This window comes from Canis lupus, chromosome 16, assembly GCF_048164855.1.
Source record: "Canis lupus baileyi chromosome 16, mCanLup2.hap1, whole genome shotgun sequence".
Classification (NCBI taxonomy): domain Eukaryota; kingdom Metazoa; phylum Chordata; class Mammalia; order Carnivora; family Canidae; genus Canis; species Canis lupus.
In genome coordinates, this window is record NC_132853.1 from 38,471,987 (window position 1) to 38,485,536 (window position 13,550).

The window sequence follows — 13,550 nt, forward strand, 5'->3', positions numbered from 1 at the left end:
TCCAAAAAACCCTGTGGTACTGTATTGGAAATGAAGGTACTGGCTTGCACATGTGATTTCTACTTTATATAAACAGATATAAAATACAGATGTAAATATGTATATATGTGTATGTATATATGTATGGATATGTATGGATATACATACATATAGTCCCTAGCCCTGTCCACTGAGAGTCCCTGGGAGCAGTGACACTACAACAACTTCTAGCATCCAGATATTAACTTCTACATATCATTTTCCACTTAAAGAAACCAGGCTCCTTGGAGAAATGGTTGATTCCACAGTTGGGGCAGGAAAAAGTACAAGATGGGTCTGGAACATTCACGAAGCAAGAAAGTGTGCACAGAATGAAGAGTATATGTTAAAGGATATAGAAATTATCTTGAAGAGGTTTCCACTGCCAAATCTGAGACAGGGAAGTATCAAAATAATAATGATAGTATGGGATTATAACTCATTAAAAAAAACAAATTCATGAGTCTATGTTGACATTAATAAGTAAATAAACTGAAAGTCAGATGATTAATGGAATATCTATATAGTTTCAAAGTGCTTCTCTCAAAATACTTATCATTACAAACATGAAAAGAGCAGTACATAGTGAAGAACTTGGTAGACACCACTGTAACTGAACAAAGTGATCATCATCAGTAATGGGACAAATGAAAATTATGTGCCATCTGATAATAAAAAGAACACAGCATCACTTCTGTGATATTGCTGCCAAATAAGCATAATATGAATCTAACCATGAGAAAATGAATTCTAATTGAGGGACAGTTGACAAAATAACTGGCTTTGTAATCCTCAAAAGTGTCCAAGTCATGAGAGATTAAGGAACTTTAGAAACTGTTCCAGACTGAAGGAGAGTAAAGAGACTTGACAACTAAACACAATGTGTGATTCTGAGCTGACTCCTCCTGCAGTAGATAACACTGTAGAAACAACTGAGAAATCTGGATGGAGTCTGAGGATTAAATGGTAGTAATATATCAATGTTTATTTCCTGACTTGGACATTGTTTTGTGGTTATCTAGGAGAAATATCCTTTAGCACATTAAAGTACTCAAGGGTGATAAGGCATCATATTAGCAACTTAGTCTCAAAATTTCTGAAAAAAAAAATTGTACTGTATCGCAACTTTTCTGTAAGTTTGATAGTGTTTTTAAAAAGCTAAATGTGAAACTTTTAACTGCACACTAAAGGGATTCTTAACAGGAAAAAAAGAAAACTAGCTCAAAGGTTTCACATAAACAACCTTCATGTGAAAATATCTTTTAGTTACTACAAAGCAAGATGGCTTTTGATTTGGTGACCTAAAGGAAAAAGGTCCCAGCCCCCTGAACCTTTTAAACCCTCTGACAATGACATTTAAATAGCTCTCAATATTCTTTCAAGCAACCTTTGTGTGTTGTAGAGAACATCAGAAACAATTTAGCACAGTTTCTAAGAGAAAATGGAGATTCTGATACCTTAGTGTTCAGAACTTAAAGGAGATATTAAAACCATCTATGATCAGGCTACATGGAGGAGCTCCTAATATATATATATAAAACACAAGACAGAAGAGATTGAAATACATTTTTTCCACCTAAACTTAAAGGTCCTCGTAAAAACATGAAACCCAGTAGTGGATAGAGAGTGAAGGAATTTCAGAGAGACCAGAAACCTGTTAAATATTTCTAAGTACAGTAAAAACTTTTCAGTTTTTAATGGATCATTTTGTAATTAATTTCTTTAACTTCATTAAAAAAAAAACCCTCAAAAATGTTCCATTTGATGGGGTCTTTGTAATATACTGGCAGACAATATAGCTTTAAATATTTTCCAAAAGAATGCTCTAGAAAGCTAAGAATGAAGGGTCCCTATATTGCTTTTGAAATAGTTTCCTATACTTATGTTTATACATAACTAGTGCTAATGATGGAAGAATTCCAAAGTGGGTTAATTTTAAGTATAAATCTCCTCTATTTTCTACATCCCTTCTGTTACTTGAATAGGTAAATCATACTCTTGCCTCAAGACCTTTGCATTTTCCTTCCCTTCTGACCAGAATGCTCTTTCCCCAGATCACCATGTGGCTCACTTCCTCTCTCATTCAGACGTGTGTTCAAAAGTCACCTTACCAAACAAGCTTTACCTAACTACCCCATATAAAACATCATCTTCTGTGGGTAGGTGAAACAAGTGATGGGGATTAAAGAATACTCTTATCGTGATAAGCACTGAGCAATGTGTAGAATTGTTGAATCACTACACTGTACACCTGAAACTAATATAATACTATATGATAACTCAAGTGGAATTAAAATTAAAAACTTAACTAAAAATTAAAAAAAAATTAAATGTCATCCTCCATTGTCACTTTCTTTTCTCTTACCCTGCTTTATTTCTCTTCATAAAATCTCTTCATTGTCACTACCTGACATATATACACATACATTTTTGGGGGTGGGGGGGCAGAGAGACAGGGAGAGAGAGAATCCCATGCAGGCTCCACACCCAGCACAGAGCCCAAGGAGGGCCTTGATGTTAAAATTCTGAGATAAGGACCTTAGCTGAAACCAAGAGTAAGACACATAATCAACTGAGCCACCCAGACACCCCATTGTCTGTATTTTTTATTGCTATTTTGCTGTATCTTCAGATCCCAAAATAGTGCTCACTCATGATGGACACTCAAAAAATACTTATTGAATGAACACATGAATTTTTACATCGATCTAGATCAAGGTTCTGTGAAATGTAACTTACCACCGGTTTCTGTATGGCATGTGAAATAAGAATAGTTTTTACATTTTTTCCCTCCTCTGCTGGTTTTTACATTTTTTTAATACATAAAAAAATTAGAATACTATTTTGTGTCACTTGAAAATATATGAAATTCAAATTTCAGTATCCAAAAATAAAGTGTTATTGGAATACAGCCAAACTTCTTCATTTATGTGTTGTCTATAGCTGCTTCTATATTCCAGTGGCAGAGTCAAACAGTTGTAACAGAGACTATATGATTTACAAAGCCTAAAACAGTCACTATCTGTCTGGTCCTTTACATAAAAAGTTTGCCAAGCCCTGCTCTAGATCTGTTACTAATACTAATACTGTATTGTCCAATACAGTAGCCACTAGCCATGTATGGCAATTTAACTTTAAATGTAAATTAATTAAAATTAAAAATTTAGTTTCTCAATCATACCTGCCACATTTCAAGTATGCAATAGAACATGTAGCTAGTGGTTACCTAATTGGCCAACACAGATAAGGAACATTTCTTTTTTTTTTTTTAAAGATCTATTTTTTTTTATTTATTTATGATAGACAGAGAGAGAAAGGCAGAGACACAGGCAGAGGGAGAAGCAGGCTCCATGCAGGGAGCCTGATGTAGGACTCGATTCCCGGATCCAGGATCACAGTCCCGGGCGGGAGGCAGGCGCTAAACCACTGAGCCACCCAGGAATCCCGATAAGGAACATTTCTATCATCACAGAATGTTTTTTTGAACAGCACTGCTCTAGATTTTAGGATATCTTGCTGTTGCTGGGATACCACTGAAAAGTTATTTCTTTAAAACAAACATTAAAACTCTGGATCAGGAAAAAAAGACGTAAATCAAACTAAATATAAAAATTAAATATCAAGCAAAATTTTAAAGGTATCATACCAGGAAACAACAATAACCATGTTCTACCAATATTTCCAAAATTCTAGCAACTGGAATTTCAAAAAAAGTTGTGGTTTCCAGTAATGCAGTAGTCAAAGATATATAGTATCTACACAGCACCTTTCATACCAATTGAAACATTAATGTGACCTTTTGGAGGGTAAGAAAACAAAAGCAAAACAAAAACAAAACACTGCATGATGCCAAACATCCAGATACAATATCTTTGAAATATGCTTAATGTATGTGTACAAATATATACTTAGCATCATATTACCATTAGGATTTTTTGGTATCATTAGATAAAACTATTCTTATTTCATTTAAAAGCTAAAGTTATGGGCAGCCTGGGGGGCTCAGCGGTTTAGCGCCACATTCAGCCCAGGGTGTGATCCTGGAGACCTGGGATCGAGTCCCACATCGGGCTCTCTGCATGGAGCCTGCTTCTCTCTCTGTCTGTGTCTCTGCCTCTCTGTGTCTCTCATAAATAAATAAATAAAATCTTTTTAAAAAGCTAAAATTATAATCTAGCAGAAAACCCTAGCACACACTCTTTTCCTATCATTTGTCTTCTTGCCCTTCCCACAACTAAATAGCCATCTCCTGATATGTTTTAAGTAAATCATTAGTGTTTTCTATTGACACCTTACATCTTAAGTAACAAATCTTATAAAAGGTATAACTATTTATTACTGATATAGCTGACAATGTATTGGACTGGAAAAATTAAAGGTTATTTCTTCTGTAGCTTTCCAAGTACTCCAGAATTTCAAAGCTTTACTAGCAATCTCAAATTGTTTTCTACCAGTATTGAAATCAAGCCTTCATTATATGCCTACTGAGAGATGACAATTTCAAATTTGTTTTTACTCCTTCAGATTCTCTTTTCACTGACAAAGATGCCTTTTAAAACAATTTCACTAGAGTTTTTTATTAAGATACTGATATTTTTCTCAGAAATTCTAGCATTTTATACACTGCTAAATGAAAGGGGGTAGATTACAAATAAAATTTAAACTTGGAAATGGCAGCAGTCTGGTTGAGAGTTCATTAAGTTCATGGGTGAAGGTTTTAACCTCTTAGCTCTAAAATAAATGATCTATGAACAAAACCAAATATTTACATTAGCGAAAATTTGCAACCATATTTTTAACTCAGATGATTATAAATTTGCCTTTATTTTAATACCATTAAGTAATTATCATTCATTTAAAAAATACCAGCTAACAAAATTCTGTTCATAGTTTCAGAAATCAGATTTCTAGCCTCTGTCTGTTTTCCTGGTAGAAAGTATAGGTGCTAAAGGAGAGCAAAATGTTAAATCTTAGAAAAAATCCTAGAGTGAGTTTGCCAGCTGCCAGCGTCATTGGTGCCTGACAGCTGCCAGAAAGCTGTCTCTCAGTGTTGACACTCCTTTTTATCTTCATAATGGTAAACTGACTCTCTTATCTCCATGCTTCTGTTTTTTTTCCATGCTTCTTTTCAAAAAAATATTTTCTCTTACTTAAATTGTTCACTTTTACTTTTTCACTAAAACCTTTGGAAATTGAGTCACTGACTACAAAAATGTGTTCAACAATCCCAACAGCAACAGTACTTACTATATATGTGAAAGCAGAAGCGTGAGCTACTATTTCTGAAAGGTCTTTCACCAGTTCTCTTAATACTACCATGTATAATCATTCCTGGAATCTTATCACCACAAGAATAACATAATGTGTAATGTATAGTATAATGTATAATGAAAAATGACCTCTATAACCAATGAAATTAGAATATCAGAATTGGAGTGGATATTTTAGCTATCTTATCTTTCTTTCCCCTGAATTTCCTCCAATATTCCCAAACTTGGGTTGCACAGCCTCTGCTTAGGCACTTCCAATAATACAGAATGTTATTCTTTTCCATTTCAGAAAAACTCTAGTGGTTAAAAAAGTTCCTCCTTAAAATAGCTGAACTCAAATTTCTTAATGTTTTGATTTCAGGTCCTAGTTCAGCTCTCTGGAAATGTGTAGGATAAGTTCTAATTCAGATGCTACCAATCAGTTCATAGCCATGATGAGAGCTTTCTTCTGAACCTGTTTTATTTGCTTGTGGCTCTCCAAAAATGTGACATCAAGCACTTAGTCCAGTAATGCAAATGACATTTCATATTATCTCATAGCATTTCTGCAAGATAAACAGGTACAGTGGCATATATTATTTTCCCGATTATACAGACAAAATTCATGACACAAAGAAAGACAAAAAATACAAAGTCATGTAATTGTTTTAAGGGTACAACATCAGAGACACATTAAGAAGAGAAGCAGGATTCATGCCTTGAATTACACTTTTGTTTCAAAGAATTTAATGTTTTAAAGTGCTCTTCTATATAGATTATAAATTTTAGAGGAAGGTCAGAACTAAAAAGGATTCAGATCCAATTATTTCAAACACTTCAGTTGACTATGATTGAGGGGAAAGGAAGATATAAAATGAGAGTAATTCCTCTAACCATGAAATACTTCCTTCCTTTCTACCTTGGACTAAAGTAAAGATTAAGAAATATTAATATTACTTCTCTAGGGATGCCAGATCAAATACAGCCCATATCACCACTACAGTTTTTCCTACTTTATTCTTTCTAAATAAAATATCCTATTTTCCCCCCTAGATTAAATATCTAATGAGGAAATTATAGACTGTTGGGCACAGGTCTAAAACAACAAATGCAACATCTAGTGTTATTTTCTTTGAAAGATCAATTATTCTAAAATTGTAGAAAAATAATTTTTTAAAAAGATTTTATTTATTTATTCATGAAAGACCCACAGAGAGAGAGAGAGAGAGAGAGAGAGAGAGAGAGAGAGGCAGAGACACAGAGGGAGAAGCGGGCTCCATGCAAGGAACCCGATGCGGGACTCAATCCTGAGACTCCAGGACCATACCCTGGGCCAAAGGCAGACACTCAACCACTGAGCCACCCAGGGATCCCTCAAAATAAATATTTTTATTGTACCATGGATATCATGCCACCAAATGAACATGTGGAGAGAAAAGGAAGAATGGGCATTTCATGTTATTGCTACTTCAAAAATATGTGCTAAGTGCCTGAATCCAACATGTTCCAACTAAGATTTTCATTTTATAAATGTAAAATATCTAGTTTCTGTTATAAAATAACTGGGGTCAAAAACAGAACCATTATTTTGAAGTGGGTAATAAACCTAAATGTGGTGGTGCCTGGGTGGCTCAGTCTGTTAAATGTCTGCTTTCAGTTCAGGTCATGATCCCAGGGTTCTAGGATGGAGCCCCAGAGTCCTGCATCGCACTCCCTGTTCAATGGGGAACCTGCTTCTCCCTCCCCCGCCCTCACCTCACGCTCTCTCGTTCTCTCGCTCTCTCGTTCTCTCGCGCGCTCTCTCTCTGTCAAATAAATTAATTAAATTTTTAAAAACTTAAATGTGAAAGTTAAAATAATTAAATTTCTGGAGGAGGTTATTTTTATGGCTTTAGAGTAGGCAAAGTTTTCTTAAATACGGCATAAGAGGCACTTAATCCCAAAAGAAAAAAATTGATATATTTGTCTTAACTAAAGTTAAGAATCCTATTTATCAAATAGATGAAGAAAACAAGCAATTTACAAACTGGGAGAAAAAAATTTGCAATACACATCTGACAAAGTACATGTTTCTTTTTTTTTTTTTTAAGATTTTATTTATTTATTCATGCGTGACACCACAGAGACAGGCAGAGGCATTGGCAGAGGGACAAGCTCCCTGTGGAGAGCCTGATGTGGGACTCGATCCCAGGACCTCGAGATCACAACCTGAGCCAAAGGCAGATGCTCAACCACTGAGCCACCCAGGCATCCCAAAGTACATATTTCTAAAATATTTGTTAAATGTCTATAAAATCAACAAGAAAAAATACAAACAACCCAACTTAAAAAAAAAGTAAAGAAGACTTACAGAACTTCAGGAAAGAGGATATCCAAATGGTCAATAAACAAAGGAAAAGGTATTCAACATCATTATTCATCAGGAAAATGCAAATTAAAACCACAACGAAATATCCACACACCCGTCAGAATGGCTAAAATTTTAAAAACCGAAGACAATAACAAGTGTTGACAAGATGTCAACTGGAACTCTCCAACATTGCTAGTGGGGTGGTAAACTGGTCCAACCACTTTGGAAACTATCTGGCAGTATATATCAAAGCTAAATATACACTTAACCTATGACCCAGAAATGCTAGCCCTACATCTATATCCAAGAGAAATGAATGAATGTATGTCTACTAAAAGACATGAATATGAATGTTCATAATACAAACACTGGAAACAATCAAATGTCCATCAACAGTAGAATGAGTATACAAATTGCGGGATATTCATATCTTTTAATAATAAAAAAATAAACTACTAACAAATGTAACAATGTGGGTAAATCTCAAAAGTATGTTGAGGGAAAGAAGCCAGACACCAAAAAAGTACATATTGTATGATTTCATTTATATAGAACTCAAGAACAGGGAAACTGATCTATGATGATAGAAGTCTGAATAATGTTTAACTCAGGGCAAAGGGGGCATACCAATTATAAATGAGCATGAGGGGGATGCCTGGGTGGCTCAGCAGTTGAGCATCTCCCTTTGGCTCAGGGCGTGATCCCCGAGTCCCAGGAGTCCCAGGATCGACTCCCACATGGAGCCTGCTTCTCCCTCTGCCTGTGTCTCTGCCTCTCTCTCTCTCTCTCTCATGAATAAATAATAAAGCCTTTTAAAAAAATAAAATAAAATAAAATAAAATAAATGTGCATGAGGGAACCTTGTGGGGTGATGCAAATGTTCCATATCTTGATCAGAAAGATGTGTATATAAGGTAAAAATTAATCAAGCTATATAACTTAAGATATGTGTACTGCATAAGTTATTCCTTAATTTCAAAAAAAATCTGTTGAATACTCAAATATATTCAAATATCTAAAATCATAAACCTTAGAAACGCCATTATATCCCTATCTTCCCACTTTTGAGAAAAGTGCATTTAAGGTTTTCTCATGATTCTTTGTTTTTTTTTTTTTTTTTAAAGTTTTATTTATTTATGATAGTCACAGAGAGAGAAAGAGAGGCAGAGACACAGGCAGAGGGAGAAGCAGGCTCCATGCACCGGGAGCCCGACGTGGGATTCGATCCCGGGTCTCCAGGATCGCGCCCTGGGCCAAAGGCAGGCGCCAAACCGCTGCGCCACCCAGGGATCCCTCTCATGATTCTTTGTAGAAGAGTACAGATTATATCTATACCAATCATCTACTAAATGGGCAGTATATTTCTTAAAAATTCTCACAGTGGGGATCCCTGGGTGGCGCAGCGGTTTGGCGCCTGCCTTTGGCCCAGGGCGTGATCCTGGAGACCTGGGATCGAATCCCACGTCGGGCTCCCGGTGCATGGAGCCTGCTTCTCCCTCTGCCTGTGTCTCTGCCTCTCTTTCTCTCTCTGTGACTATCATAAATAAATAAAACTTTAAAAAAAAATTAAAAAAAAATTCTCACAGTGAAGAAATGTATTTACATGGCATATGTCAAGTAGATATGAAGATATTTTCAGTGATAGTTAATACTCTGAGAACTTCTCTGAGAATTGAGATTTCAAGATGTTTCAATTTTGTTCCTGGAGGTTTTTTAGTTTTAGTTTTTTTTTAAAGATTTTATTTATTTATTCACGAGAGATACAGAGAGCATGCAGGGAGCCCTCTGTGGGACTCGATCCAGGGACTTCGGGATCAGGCCTTGAGCCAAAGGCAGATGCTCAACTGCTGAGCCACCCAGGTGTCCCAGTTTTTTGTTTTGTTTTGTTTTGTTTTTTAATAAAGTTAGGCTACAGATAGTGTAAGTGTCTTTGCCTTTGGAAAACAAAAACAAAATAAATCTCTTGATCCATATTTCTCTCCACCAACAGCCCCACTTATTTCTCTGCTTCTCTCCTAGCTAAACTTCTGGGAAAAATGATCTGTATCCACATTTCTACTTCCTCTTTTCCCATCCCTCCTTTAACCACTTCAATTTGGTATCCATTCCCACCACTCCACAGAAACCACTTTTGTTAAGGTCAATAGCAAGTTTTATGTTGCCAAAACCTACTCATATTTTTCTCCTCACTTTACTTGATTTTTCAGCAACATTCAACTGACCACCTACTTCTTCATGAAACAGTCCTATTTCTTGAATTCCATTATACCACAGTCTGTGGGCTTTCTTCCTATCTTGCTGGCTGCTCCTCTTTTGCTGGCTCTTCCTCCTCTAGCTGACCACCTAAATTAGATGTTTCTCAGGGTTCAATCCTGAGTCCCCTTCTTATGCTAGCTCCTCTCTTTAGGTGATCCCATCCATTCTCAGGGCATTAAATATCATCTATGTGCCGAAAATGACCAAATTTCTATCTCTAACCAAACCTCTTATTTAGAGGAGAGGTTCACCAACCATGTCCCTGATCATTAATCTCCATATTAGCACTCTTTTTATTTCCTTCATAGCACTTACATAATTTTAATTTGTTACTTACTTGGTTTCTTTTTTTTTTTTTTTTTTTTTGGTGTGAGGGAGTCTTTCTTACCTGACTGCAAATTCAATGGCAGCAAAAGCATTGCCTATTTTGTTTACCACTATATTGCCAATATTTTGCATACATGGCACATACTAGGCATCAATACATATTTTTTAAATGAATAATGAAGATTTCTGATTTTGGGGTTGTGTTATAAATGTAACAAGACAATTGAAAAATAAATATTATAAAGCTTTTTGTTATTCAACTATCTTTTAAAATCAGTATCTAAATAAAAAATATATTCTAGGAAAGCCTGGGTGGCTCAGCGGTTGAGTGCCTGCCTTCGGCTGGGGTCATGATCCTGGAGTCCTGGGATCAAGTCCCACATCGAGCTCCCTGTATGGAGCCTGCTTTTCCCTCTGCCTATGTCTCTGCCTCTCTCTCTCTGTGAGGCAGAGAACAAATAAAGTAAAATAAATGAATAAATAAGTAAATAAATAAGTAAAATGAATAAGTAAAATATTTTACTCATGAATAAATAAGTAATATATTTTAATTATATATATTCTAAATACACATATAAAGATGATCCAACACTACTAATCCAACATGTGCTATGAGAGTGAGGATAAGCTGCACTGATACTTTTCAAACTGTGGGCAATGCTTATAAGACTTTAATGTGCACAAGAATTCCCTAGGAATCTTGTTAAAATGCAGATTCTAATTCAGCATGTCTGGCCCAAATTCTGCATTTGTAACATTTGCCAGATGTTGCTGATGCTGCTGGTCCACAGACTAATTTTAAAATAGTATAGGGTCTAAAGGGTCTAATTTTAAATTAGCAAGGGTCTAAAGGATCCTTGTAAATGATTTATGTACTAAAACAAACATTTGCTGGGCCTCAACTTTGTGTCTAGTACTTTGCAAAGTGATTTTCATACACATTATCTTATTTAGGCTGTAGCTGTTCTCTTGTAGTACAGTAAATTCAGAGACGTTTTCAACCTTACCAAGGCCAAGTGTCCCCTTTTTATTTTTTTATTTTACTTATTTTATTTATTTTTTTGTGCCTTGTCATTATATTTATTCATGTCACAAAGGAAACAACACGTCTAGCAAGTGTACAGCAATGCTCCATCTAACAGAGCTTCTGAGATTTACAGCCAGACTCATGTGCCATCTGATATGTACTCCAAGTAAAGCTGGTTAATGATGACCATGAGCAGGTGCAGCACTCCTGATTTTATAAATGATGAAGCCCATCAACTCCATTCATACCCAAATCTCCTGGTAAACTTGAGTAGAGTAGGGCTTTATGAGGACCAAAACTTTTTAAACAAGGCTTTGAAACATCTCGGCGCAAGACATCCAGCTCAGGGGGATCCCTGGGTGGTGCAGCGGTTTGGTGCCTGCCTTTGGCCCAGGGTGAGATCCTGGAGACCCGGGATCGAGTCCCACGTCGGGCTCCCGGTGCATGGAGCCTGCTTCTCCCTCTGCCTATGTCTCTGCGCCTCTCTCTCTCTCTGTGTGTGTGACTATCATAAATAAATTAAAAAAAAAAAAGACATCCAGCTCAGGCCACCCCAACTCACATTTAACGATCTGGAAAGAAGCATTCCCCTTTTAGAAAAATATGTTATAATACCTCTTTTATAATCAGAATTAAATATAGCCTATCCATACATGTAAGCTTTTTTCTTATTTTAAAGACTGATTTATTTACTTGAGAGAGAGAGAGAGAACGAGTGGGAAGGGCAAAGGCGGAGAGAGAGAGAGAGAATACCAAACAGACTCTGCCCTGAGTACAGAGCCCAATGTAGGGCTTGATCCCAGGATCCTGAGATCATGACCTGAGCCAACACCAAGAGTTGGAGGCTCAACCAACTCTGCCACCCAGGCACTCCTGCAAGCTTTTAATAAAGCCACATCTGTCATATAAAGGTGAAAATGATAATAAAATAATTTGTATCTCAATATATAAGTATACTAGCACAATTATTCTAAAAAACATAATAATAAGGTAGTCAGATGTATTTGTAGAATCACCATGAATGCAAGAGCTAAAAATATAGAAAGATACAGGTTGCATCAATAATGCCAAAAGAGCTTAGCTCTGAACAGAACAAAGAATCATTGCCTCCTCATTTATACAGTAGTTGCATTCTTAGACAATTTAGATTGTATTGAAACCATGCAAAAATACTTCATGTTTATAAATAAAATGGAGTTGGGTTCTGGCAGTTATTAGACATAAAATGTCACTGATTTTCAGAATAACAGAAAAATTCCAACGTGGAATGAAGAATGGCTTCCTAAAAGGGATGGCATTTGCAATAGAATATGGCAAATGAATAAAGATTTCAATGGGATTGTAGTACTAACACTGTTGGGAAGTCAGAAGTTGGTTTGGGTTGGAGAGACGAATTCATTTTTGGACTTGCTGGGTTTGAACAGCATTAGAAAATGGGAAGTTAGGAAAAGTAATGCAGGTTCAGGGAACACTAAGCAATCAGAATAACATTAGAGGACAGAGGATATCACTGGCAAAGGTATACTGAAGCTACATTGTGGATTATCTTAAATGCCCTACTAAGAAATTCTTAAAATGGTTTTTCAGTAGAGGAATAACTTGATAATATTTTAGGAAGATCATTCTGGCAGCAATTCTTAAAATGGACTGAAGAAAGTAAGTCTAGATACAGGGTTACCAATAGAAAAGAACATGTAACAGTCTGAATCTATAGTTTTCAAAATGTGTTCTATGGAATTCCAGGGTTCCAGAGGGCTGCCACATGTGCCAATCTGTGTCATAAGGAAAGGGCCAACAGTTAGGCAAGCCTAGCAGTAGTCTGTTGCTCTCTCCCTCCTCTCAACTGGAACATCACACTTGCATCTGCCCCACATAAGATTTTTGTATAAAAGGGTATTCTGTTAATAAAAACAATTTTTTTTCTTTTTGTATGTGTCTCAACAAAATTCTTGTTGAACTGTGAGATGGACCATGGACTACCTCAAGGAGTCTTCATATAATATCAGTGTCATTGTATAGAGTTCTAACCACAAGATCCATAAGCATTACATTCATTCTTACTATCAACTTTTTAAGTCATTATTTGTCCCATTATAGAGAGTATGTCTCCATCCCTAAATTAGATTATGTGTAAAAATTCCCTGGGTTTGCTTAAGTTTGGAGCAAATAGGACCATATTAAGTCACTGATGTTTGCAATGGAAAACTGTGGAGTCCTTTGAGAATCTCCAATTTTATAAATAAAATAAGAGATTATTTATTTATTTATTTATTTATCTCTCTCTCTCTCTCTCTCTCTCTCACACACACACACACACACACAC

At 36.0% G+C, this 13,550-nt stretch overlaps 2 protein-coding genes across 3 annotated transcripts in view; one reads left to right on the forward strand and one right to left on the reverse strand.

Annotated features, from left to right (window-relative positions):
* The window catches only part of IKZF3 (IKAROS family zinc finger 3), a 91,040-nt gene that overhangs the window by 68,877 nt on the left and 8,613 nt on the right, over positions 1-13,550 (reverse strand). The gene's annotated exons all lie outside the window — the stretch shown is intronic.
* Positions 1-13,550, forward strand: part of ZPBP2 (zona pellucida binding protein 2) — a 45,863-nt gene that overhangs the window by 12,390 nt on the left and 19,923 nt on the right. The window lies entirely within an intron of this gene.